Consider the following 10,500-nt stretch of genomic DNA (forward strand, 5'->3'; position numbering starts at 1 on the left):
CGAAGAGTCAAAGAAGGAAGCCAAAATTGGAGGCGACTCAGGATTTGATTGTCATTACTGTGGAGGCAAAAATCATTTTGCCAAAGACTGGATGCTGAGAAAGAAAGAAGAGAAGACAGGAGAAGATGATGAGGAAGCGAGCCTCCTGAGAAGATTAAAGGAGATAAAGAAAAGGAAGTCTGCTGTTAATAACTCTACAATGAATTCTTTAATCGTGTAGGGTTCAACCAACAGTGACGAGTTTGGAGGTGTGGAAGTCTGGTCCACAGATTCGGAGGATGATGAAGTTAGGAAGCCTACTCATGGAAAAGCTATGATGGAAAAGGCAGAGCAGTCAATGGGAAGATGCTTTGCAGTGACTGAGGGTGTGTACCAAATGAGAGGATACACAACTGATGGGGGAGTTGAAGAAGAAAGAGAGCGAGAGGACAGATGTTTCGCTGCCAAGCCTGTGAGTACTCAGATCAACGAATGTGATGAGGTGATCAAAAAGGTACAAGATATTCTTGCTTCTCTAAAATTACCTGCTAATAATTATGAAAAGGAATTAAATAATTTGAAGTCAAAATTCACTAGCATAAGTAGCAGTCTCACCGAAACCCATGTCACGAATTCTAACCTAACTGATCAAATCAGCAGGATTTCATCAAAGAGTGAGGAACGAAGAATTTGGATCGAGCAAAAGGAAAAGGAACTAATTAGATCAAAAGATGATTCTATTTATTTCCAAAGAGACAATCTTAAACTTCTCAAACAGAGAAACATTTTTTGTTTAATTGCTAAGAGGCTTTATTTTAACATTACTCAGTTGCATCTTGACTGTGAAATAGGAAAGAAAATTCATTGTATGATTTTACCTTTCCTTGAATTAAAGGAGGATGAAATCGATGCAGAGGCATACAACTGTGAAAGTGTTGTTTCCTCTGACGAATTGTCTCCAGCATATAAGATTGGTCTGGGAAAAATTGAATCTTACATAAAGTCCAAGGACCACAAGGACATGCTCAAAAATCTACTAGATGAAAATGACAGATTGAAACTTAGAGCCGAAACTATACAAAAATTTGACTCATTGAATGCCAACTTAAGTTCAGATAACAAAATTGATGTTGAAAATACATCTGAACTTAATGAGGATGATGATATGAGTGAAATTTATGTAAAAGACTTGGTAGACTGTTCCGAATTAGCCAAGAATGAACCAAAGTCCAATAAAAACCTCATTTCTGAAAACTCTGTTGAGTTTGCTCGCTCCACTACCGACAAGTCCAAAACTCTCAAAGTTAAAGTTGTTGTGTACCAAAAGGTTCAAACTACCCCAAATCAAGTTTACACTGTGCCGGGGGTCACTCCATAACAAACTGCAGAGTTAACTGCGATGGTAGAAAAAGACAATGCTGGTGGATGTGATGAATACTTTTGGTCAGCCCCAATCGATAACGCAGATGAGACGAAGGGTCTTTCTTAGAAAACCTCATCGAGAGTGAAAGGTAGATATATACCTGAACGACTAAATGAGCCTACAAAGTACGATGTGCCGAGCACAAGTGGAACTAAACCATATGTGGATGAACCGATGCAAACTACGAGTGACACTTCTTCAACAATGAGTGAATGTTGTGCTAATGCTTCTAAAAGAAAGGCCATCATTCATAGAAATCCAAAACAGGTCGCCGATCGAAAGCATCAACGGAATGTAAGATACAAGAAGAATCTCTCCGAAAGAAAACGATTTTGGAACTCTTAAAATCCTGATTTTGTAAGGATTGAAAGAAAGTCTAAATTGGAGGAAAACTCAAGGAACCAGAAGCACAATTGCGACAGGAACCAAAAGAGCGGTTTCGGTCCTTCAAAAGATTGGAACCGAAAGGGTAGTTTCGGTCCCTCAAGTGAATACAACCGAAAGAGCGGTTTCGGTCCATCACCCATCAACAACCGAAAGGGTGGTTTCGGTTCATCTTCCAACTACAACCGAAAGGATATTTTCGGTCCCTCATCCCTAAACAACCGAAAGGGAAGTTTCGGTCCCTCATCCCTAAACAACCAAAAGGGAAGTTTCGGTCCCTCATCCAACTCCAACCGAAAGAAAAGTTTTGGTCCTCAAGCCTACAAGTCTAATCTCAAAAATCAAGAACCTAACGTTTCTCCTAATTCCAAATCCCTAAATTCTAGTCCTTCTGTCAAAAACCCTAGTTCTCCTAAGTCAACAAAAATTAAAGTTTTCACCATTAAAAGAAAAGATGAAACCACTTTAATTAAACGCACATATATGGTTGATATTTCTCTTACTATACCATGTCCTGTAAAAGGCTCACAAGGACCCAAGAAACTTTGGGTTCCTAAATCTGCTTAATTTTTTGTAGGTTATACATGACGAGCAGTTTGACGAAGAATGGTACATTGACAGTGGTTGCTCGTGTCACATGATAGGAAGGAAGGAGGAACGAAGCGAGTTTCGCTCTCTCAAAGATGTCAGCATTGTAAAGTATGGCAACAACTCGTTTGGAACTATTAAAGGCTACGGAATGATCACTAATGGCGAATTCTCCATAAGGAAGGTAGCATACGTTGAAGGGCTCCAACACAATCTCATAAGTGTATCACAGCTGGTGGTGGGTACCGGGTTAAAAGTACCATTCGACGATGAAGGCTCAGAAATTGTCGAGAAGAAGTCAAGCAATGTTCTATTAAGATCCAAGCGAAAAGGAGAAATGTATCTGCTAAACCTTAATCCGATAAGAGGTAAACCAGCAATCTGCTTATTTTCAAAGGCGCACTCCAATGAAAGTTGGTTATGGCACAGAAGTCTCTCTCACCTAAACTTCAAGGACATCAACAAATTAGTTTTGGGCGATCATGTTCGAGGGCTGCCAGTTCTGAAATTCAATAAAGAATATCTATGTGCAGCGTGTGAAATGGGAAAGCAGAGTCGGTAGAGCCATCCTTCAATAATCAACACTAAGGTAATAGAACCACTGGAGTTACTGCATATTGATCTATGTGGTCCATCATCCATCGAAATCATTGGAGGAAACAAATATATTATGGTTATAGTAGACGATTTCTCAAGGTTCACATGGACCTTCTTTCTCAATCAAAAGTCTGAAGCTGTAACAAAGCTCAAGCTCTTCATTAAATAGATAGAAACGCAGCTCAGAAAGATTATTCGTAATATAAGGAGCGATAATGGCCTGGAATTCAAAAACAAAGATTTTGAAAGTTTTCTTGCTGAAAAGGGGACAACTCACAATTTCTCAGCCCCCTATACTCCACAACAAAACGACATTGTTGAAAGGAGAAATCGATCCTTGTGTGAAGCTGCTCGTACCATGTTATGCTTTGCATCCTTGCCATTATACTTCTGGGCTGATGCAATTGGGGCTGCATGCTATACCCAGAATCGATCTTACTTGAATAAACGGTTCTCCATTACTCCTTACGAGATTTTGAACAATCGAAAACCAAACATGAAATTCTTTCATGTGTTCGGTTCTAGATGCTTCTTTTTCAACTCCAAGGAGAATCGAAACAAGTTTGATGCCAAGGCGGACGAAGGAATTTTCTTAGGCTACTCCTTGAACTCCAAGGCAAATAGAGTTCTCAATAAACGCTCAAAGAAAATTGAAGAAACATACTACGTCACTTTTGACGATAGTTATGTTAAGAAGTTAAGAGCAACCGAGGATGCATCACAAGACATATTTCCCAAGAATGGTCAGGTTACTATTTCCATCTCAAATCTTTTTGACCAATTCATGCTCTTGTTTGATGAGCCTCCGAAAGCAATTGACACAGAATCAAGTGCAAAAGACAACAAAGTTGATAATATAAAACAAGTTATAGATGATGCTGCTAGAAAAATGGCTGATGATCAATCCAAAGGAACCGAAAGTGTAGACGGAAGTGAACCTTCTGGTAACCATCCTATTGTCGAGGGGGAGGGTTCCTCTCCTCATCATGATCAAGGTTCTTCTTTCCAGGGGGGGACTCATCAACAAATACATCCACCTCCACTGAAACTCCAACCAATGAAGGAGGTACAAATGCTGGTCCTGAACAGGAATCATTCTTCGAAGGGGAGAAAATAGTGAGTGAAGATGACACTTTGTCTGAACTCGAAGAAGAAATCAATGCTGAATTGGATCCCATCTATGATCCAAAGCTTCCTCCACTTGTGAAATTGACTAAAGATCATCCCCAGAGTCAAATTATTGGGGAATCATCTGAAAAGGTGTTGACACAATCTCAAATCAAAGCGAAACAGGTTGCTCTATTTTCAAAAGTCGAGTTTTGTATGTTCAATTCATTCGTGTCCAAAATCGAGCCAAAGACTGTTAATTCGGCTCTCGATCATTCAGACTGGGTTCAAACCATGCAGGATGAGTTAAATGAGTTTGAAAGAAACAAGGTATGGCGTCTTATTCCAACACCAACGGATGCTTCGGTTGTCGGTCTCAAATAGGTGTTCAGAAACAAGATGGACAAGGAACGAAATGTTATTCGTAATAAAGCTAGGCTGGTGGTCAAAGGATATTGTCAGGAAGAGGGAATTGATTATGAAGAAACCTTCGCTCCAGTGGCTAGATTGGAATCTGTTCGTATCTTTCTAGCGTACACTGCTCACAAGAACTTTGAAGTCTATCAGATGGACGTCAAATGTGCCTTCCTCAACGGTGAACTTGAGCAACCGCCGGGATTTGTGAACGAGAAGTATCCTGATTACTGCTATATCCTTGACAAAGCTGTTTATGGCCTGAAACACGCTCCCAGAGCATGGTATGAAACTCTTACTCGTTTCTTAAAAATGTCTAAATTTAAACAAGGTTCGGTTGACCCAACCTTCTTCCGTAAGCGAGAAGGTAACCACCTTATGATAGTCGAAATTTACGTTGATGACATCATCTTTGGCTCCACGAATCCTAGCTTAACAGCTGAATTCCGAAAGTTGATGGAAACTAAGTTTGAGATGAGCTCAATGGGTCCAATTAATTTCTTTCTTGGATTGAATATTAGACAGGGACCCGAAGGCATTTTTATTAATCAGGAAGCATACACCAAGACTTTGCTCACCAAGTTTGGAATGATAGGAGACTCCAAGGTAAAAGTTTCGATGGCTTTTGGAATGAAACTCACACCATCATTGGAGAAACCAGCAGCTGATACAACGCTTTATCGACAGATGATCGGGTCTTTGATGTATCCGACAGCCAGTAGACCTGATATCATGTTCTCTGTCTGTTATTGTGCTCGATTTCAGGCCAACCCACGAGAACCTCATCTTCAAGCAGTGAAGAACATCTTTCGCTATCTAAAGCGAACTTCCTCTCTAGGTCTATGGTATCTAGCAAACTCTGGATTCTTCGTGCAAGCATTTTCAGATGCCGATCTGGGTGGCTGTGGATTGGATCGAAAAAGCACCACAGGAGGATGTCAATTTCTGGATGGAAAATTAGTTAGTTGGCAATCAAAGAAACAAACTTGTGTTTCGTTATCCACTGCAGAAGCTGAATACATTGTTGCAGCATCTTGTACATCTCAAGTCGTATGGATACAAAGTCAACTTCGGGATTATGGCTTAAACATGAAGAAAATCCCCCTATACTGTGACTCTGAAATGAACCGAGCGTTCGGTCTATTTCGGGTTCGGTCTATTTCGGGTGAAGTTGGTCCATGAACCGAAATGAACCGAGCGTTCGGTCTATTTCAGGTTCGGTCCTTCTGAGCTTGCTAAATTTTTTTTAAAACCGTTTCAAGTGTATTCTTTTGTATATTTTTTTTACTTCCTTTTTACTAATAAAATCCCAAAAATATTTTTTTGTTTTATTTCTTTTAATTATTCAACTCTCACAAAAACAAAAGAATATTTTTCTTTGTTTTATTTATTTCTCTATTTCTAATGTTTTTATGTTTGTCTAAGTGTGATTCTCAATGACGCATCTACGGCAGGTAAAAAAAAATTTGTTAGTTAGTTGTCCCTAGAACCATGCTGCTGTATGTAGAATCAAGCGTCAACTGATTCTGAGTGAAGCCTTAATAACCTGATCACACCAATCATGTTTTCCCAATCCAGGCTGTCAAGATCACTCTAATCATGAGCTACCTTACTCTACTCAAACTGAGTTTAGAGTTGTCTGCTTGGACCCTCTTTTCTTTAATAAGCAGAGGTACATTCGATTCTTATACCATCTCCATCCTCTTTCTCCATTATATTTCGCTTCATTAATATAACCCCTAAGACTCTCAGTTTTAACCACTGAGGTTTATAGTTATACAAAATCTGCGTTCATGATCTTAGTTTCATGCCACTATGTACTAAGTGAAACCCAAAATTCAACACCACTAATGAATTGACAGTGAATTCAATAATTCAAGATATTACTTGTTACCTAATGAAATCTCTTTTTCTTTTTGAGTAATCTTTATGAGATTGCCTTTCACCAAGGTGTCTCTAACCCTATAAGATTCAGTTTATTTTTTTGAGATTTCTTAAACTCTCTTGTCACTATAAATTATTTCTCACCTACTTGTTCAACAGATCATAATGATCTCACAAGTACTTCATTCTATTTTGATCTTATGTTAAGTATCGAAATTATGAACTGAAGCGAAAGCCACCCACTTTATCCTTTAAAATATGCCTTTCAAAACTTCTGAAAAAGTTATTGATCGTTATTTCATGGGAAACCAAGCAAGCACTTCAATGTCTCTCTTGACTTTGAAGGAAGTGATTTTTGCCCACAATCAATTGTTTCATGTCTACATATGACATCACAGAAAATCCCAAAAGAATAGTTTTATTTCTTTATCTTTTACACCCTTTGCACGAAAATTTTAAGTTTCCAAAACTCTAAGTTTTACATAGATTATCAAGGCACAAACACTCAAGTGTCATCAGGTGAAACGATTGGGATGAAAAGGTCGCTGCCTCAGCAGAAATTCAAACGGGTTGGCGATTTGAAAAAAAGGTGATTTTTATCAAAAGGCGTGAAAAAGGGGAAACATTTTTCTCTGTCCTGCGTCATCTTCGGCACGCCAACTGTTCTCACATCAATTCAGGCGCAATTTTAGAGATAATCCAAGATTTCATCCGGATTCTTCTCTCTCTTCCTTGTACGTATAAAAGGAATTGGAACGGTACTTTCTCAACCTTTATCACTTCCAAAAAGCTCTCAAAGAAACCCGCCTATTTTCTGCAACTGTTCATCATCATTCTCAAGCTCCTATAATGGCAGAATCTTCATCTGTTCATGATACCTTAGTTCGTCAACCCCTCCTAACAATAAAACCCAAACAAAACCTAATCATCAATCTCACTCCCTTCATTTATGAGCCGTATATGCTATATGTGGTTGAGTGTCACAAATACTCACCACTTGTCAATGCACTAACAAAGGTTGAAATTGTGCCTATGTCGTTCTTATCCCATGTCTACTCTACGGCGTTCTACGACAAAGCCAATGAGCGTATCCACTTCGAGCTTCACGATTAGATGGTCTCTATCTCCAAGAGCCGATTATGTGCCCTAATCGGTCTTTCACAAGATCCGTCTCTGGTAAACCCTGACTCCATTACCACTGGCCAACTGTTCACCATGTTTTATCAGATGAGGTATACTGAAACCCTAACAATCGTCACGAAGTTCAAGAAGTCATGCCTTCCTCCTCAATGGAATGGCCTATTCACACACTTATTCAAGGGTTTATCTGAGCGAAGTGCTGGTTCTGACGGTGCTAGCAAGGCCTTCATGACAATGTTGTATGGGTTGTACAGCGGGCAACCCTCACTATGGGTCTATAATTTGGAAGCAGCTGGTTCAAAGTCTACTTTCTTCATCAAAGCACTCAGAAATTTCATGTGGGTGTTTCTGGACCATTATCACCAAGTGGGCAATGGATCGTAATCGCGTCCCAATAATGGCAGATTCCTTGCTTTCTTCAATCGCCACCTTTCACACGATGAAGATCATCGTCATTGACCCCGCAAAGTTTTCGTACATCGGCTCTATTCCAGAAACAATGCTTAGTTCTATCTCAGCATCAGGAAATCTTCTTCAGTAGTACAGAAAACGTAAGTCCGTTGGTCCATGTGAGCTTACTCCTACAATGCTTCGCTCCATTGAAGAAGCTGATAAACCAGCCAAAAGGGGCAAGAAATCTGAATCGTAGAAGGAGGGACCGGTAACAAAACCATCCAAGGGGCAGACCCCCAAGAAGAGGAAATCTGATAAAGCTACTCCTTCTCAACCACAACCCAAAAAGCAGAAGAAGCCTACCAGGAGACTTAATCTTCAATCCTCAAGCGAGTCGGATTCAGAATACGTTCCTCCTAAGCAGAAGAACGCTCCATCTTCAGACTCTGAGAACGAAGGTTCAGATGAAGAAGCTTCGGCCCGAGGGGATACTCCACCTCGCTCACCTACTCCAGAAATTTCGGTTCGTTCTTTACCTCCTTCACCTCCACCTATTACAATTTCTGCTACTATCCCTCCTATCTCTCAAACAACCACCTCTCAACCCTTCACTTCAATACCTATTCCCACTCCTATTTTCACAGATACAACCTCTACCACCACTACAAAACATACCTTTACTATTCCCAAAACACCTGTAACCGAAACTACCTTTACAACCGAACCTCCTCTAACAACCGAACCTCCCGCTTCTTCAAAAGCCTATCACCAACACCTTCTACAGAAACAACCCCAATTTTGGGCCGTGAAGACTTGGAGTTTGACTCCACATACTTCAGTCCTTATCGAGTACAGAGTGAGGATGATGACAATGAGCCTATCACCAAACATCATCTCAAAGCGGTAAACGATAAGTTGGATCAACTGCTTTCCTCCTCTTCTTCAGGGGCTAATTCAGATGGTGCATTGAATGCTCTGTTCTCCTCAGTTGTTGCTGAACATTCAGCCTCCTTAACTGCTGCAGCCAAGGCTATTGAAGCCTCCACTTCTCAGTGTCAACAGGCCTCTTGGGCTGTTGATGCCTCTACAAAGGAGTGCAAGGAAGCGACCGTAAAAGTCGATAAACTAGTTTCCCAGACACACATCTTTTTAGATTCTTTGCAGGCTGCTGCTGCCAAGAATGCTGCTACAGTTACTTCTTCTGTTGAAACTCTTCAACAGACTCTTCAGTCTTAGTGCTCGAAGGTTGAAGCAACACGTCTTGCTATTGAACAGGCGAATGAAGCGTTCCATGCTAATGTTAACGAACGCTTATCTCAATTACAAGCGGACTTAGCTATGGAGAATGGGATTATGGATGAGCTTTCCAGACGTACAAATCAGCTTAAATTGCAAACACACAACCTGCGATCTGCCCATGCTGAGATTGATGGCCTCAAATCAGAGAGGGAAGTTATAAGGAGTTCAGTTGCAGACATTCACTCCATCCTTCTTTATTTAATTGAAGTTCATGATCCACTTGTCACTATCACCACCCGAAGGCATTTGACAGACAAGCTCCGACCGGCACTAGATGTCCTCAGCCGTATTGAGGGTGTTCCGGTGATTGGGGTCCAACCGCAACAAGGGGGAGAGAAAGAGTTCAAGCAAGAGAAACAAGAGACGAACCAACCTCCTCCATCTAGCTCCAAGCCAGCTGCTGAACCGAAGGGTAATGAAGCTTCGGTCAGTACCAAGGATAAGAAAAAGAAGAAAATTGGTGAAGATGATACCGACAACGAAGATGATATCTACGTTGAAGTTCCCAGAAAGCCTGTCCCAAAGATTGATTCTTCAGAAAAACAAACTGAAGAAATTTCAATGAAGGAGCAAGCTGAGCTAGAATAAAAGCGAAAGGAGGTGGAGCTCCTAGAAAAGAAAAAGGCCATGTTCCCTGAATGGACTAAAGATTCGCTTCAGAGGTGTGCGATTGATGAGCCAGCTGTTCTATGCCTCGAGCCGATAATGTCATTCAGCCTTGACAAATCCAAGGATGCGCAGTTCGATATGCCAATCACTCGGAAGGCATTCATTTTTCACTGTTTCAACTCAACTGCTGCCATTCCATCGCCAGACCTGAAGGTAGATAGGGATCTGTTAGAATTTTACTTGGAGTTCGCTCAACCTCAATACCAGACATGGAGTTCGAGGAAGATAACCACCGTCAAGGTGATGAAGCCCTATTCAGCAGGGAAATTCATCAATGTCAAGTTTAGAGTGACTAGAGGAACCGAAGGCTCTGTTCACCACTTTTCCCTTGCTGATCTATCGAACCTCAACCCCATGATTGGATACTCCTCGACAACATTCTTCTGTCAAATCCTCAGGAGTATCACCCAATTATTGATCATGTCAAGCGTATGCTTATTTGCTACATACACGAGGTAGCGAAGATGGACCAGGAAATTGCATCTTCCATACACAAGCGACCAACGATCAAAACGATGGGTAGAGCTGGCAATGTTAATTCCATGATCAAGGGGAAGATTGATTCCAAGTATCACACATTAATGTTTCTCAGGGGCGAAGGTTAAAAGTGCATGTTCGCTCTT

This window comes from Lactuca serriola, chromosome 2 (assembly GCF_051521515.1).
Source record: "Lactuca serriola cultivar US96UC23 chromosome 2, Lser_US96UC23_V15, whole genome shotgun sequence".
Classification (NCBI taxonomy): Eukaryota; Viridiplantae; Streptophyta; class Magnoliopsida; order Asterales; family Asteraceae; genus Lactuca; species Lactuca serriola.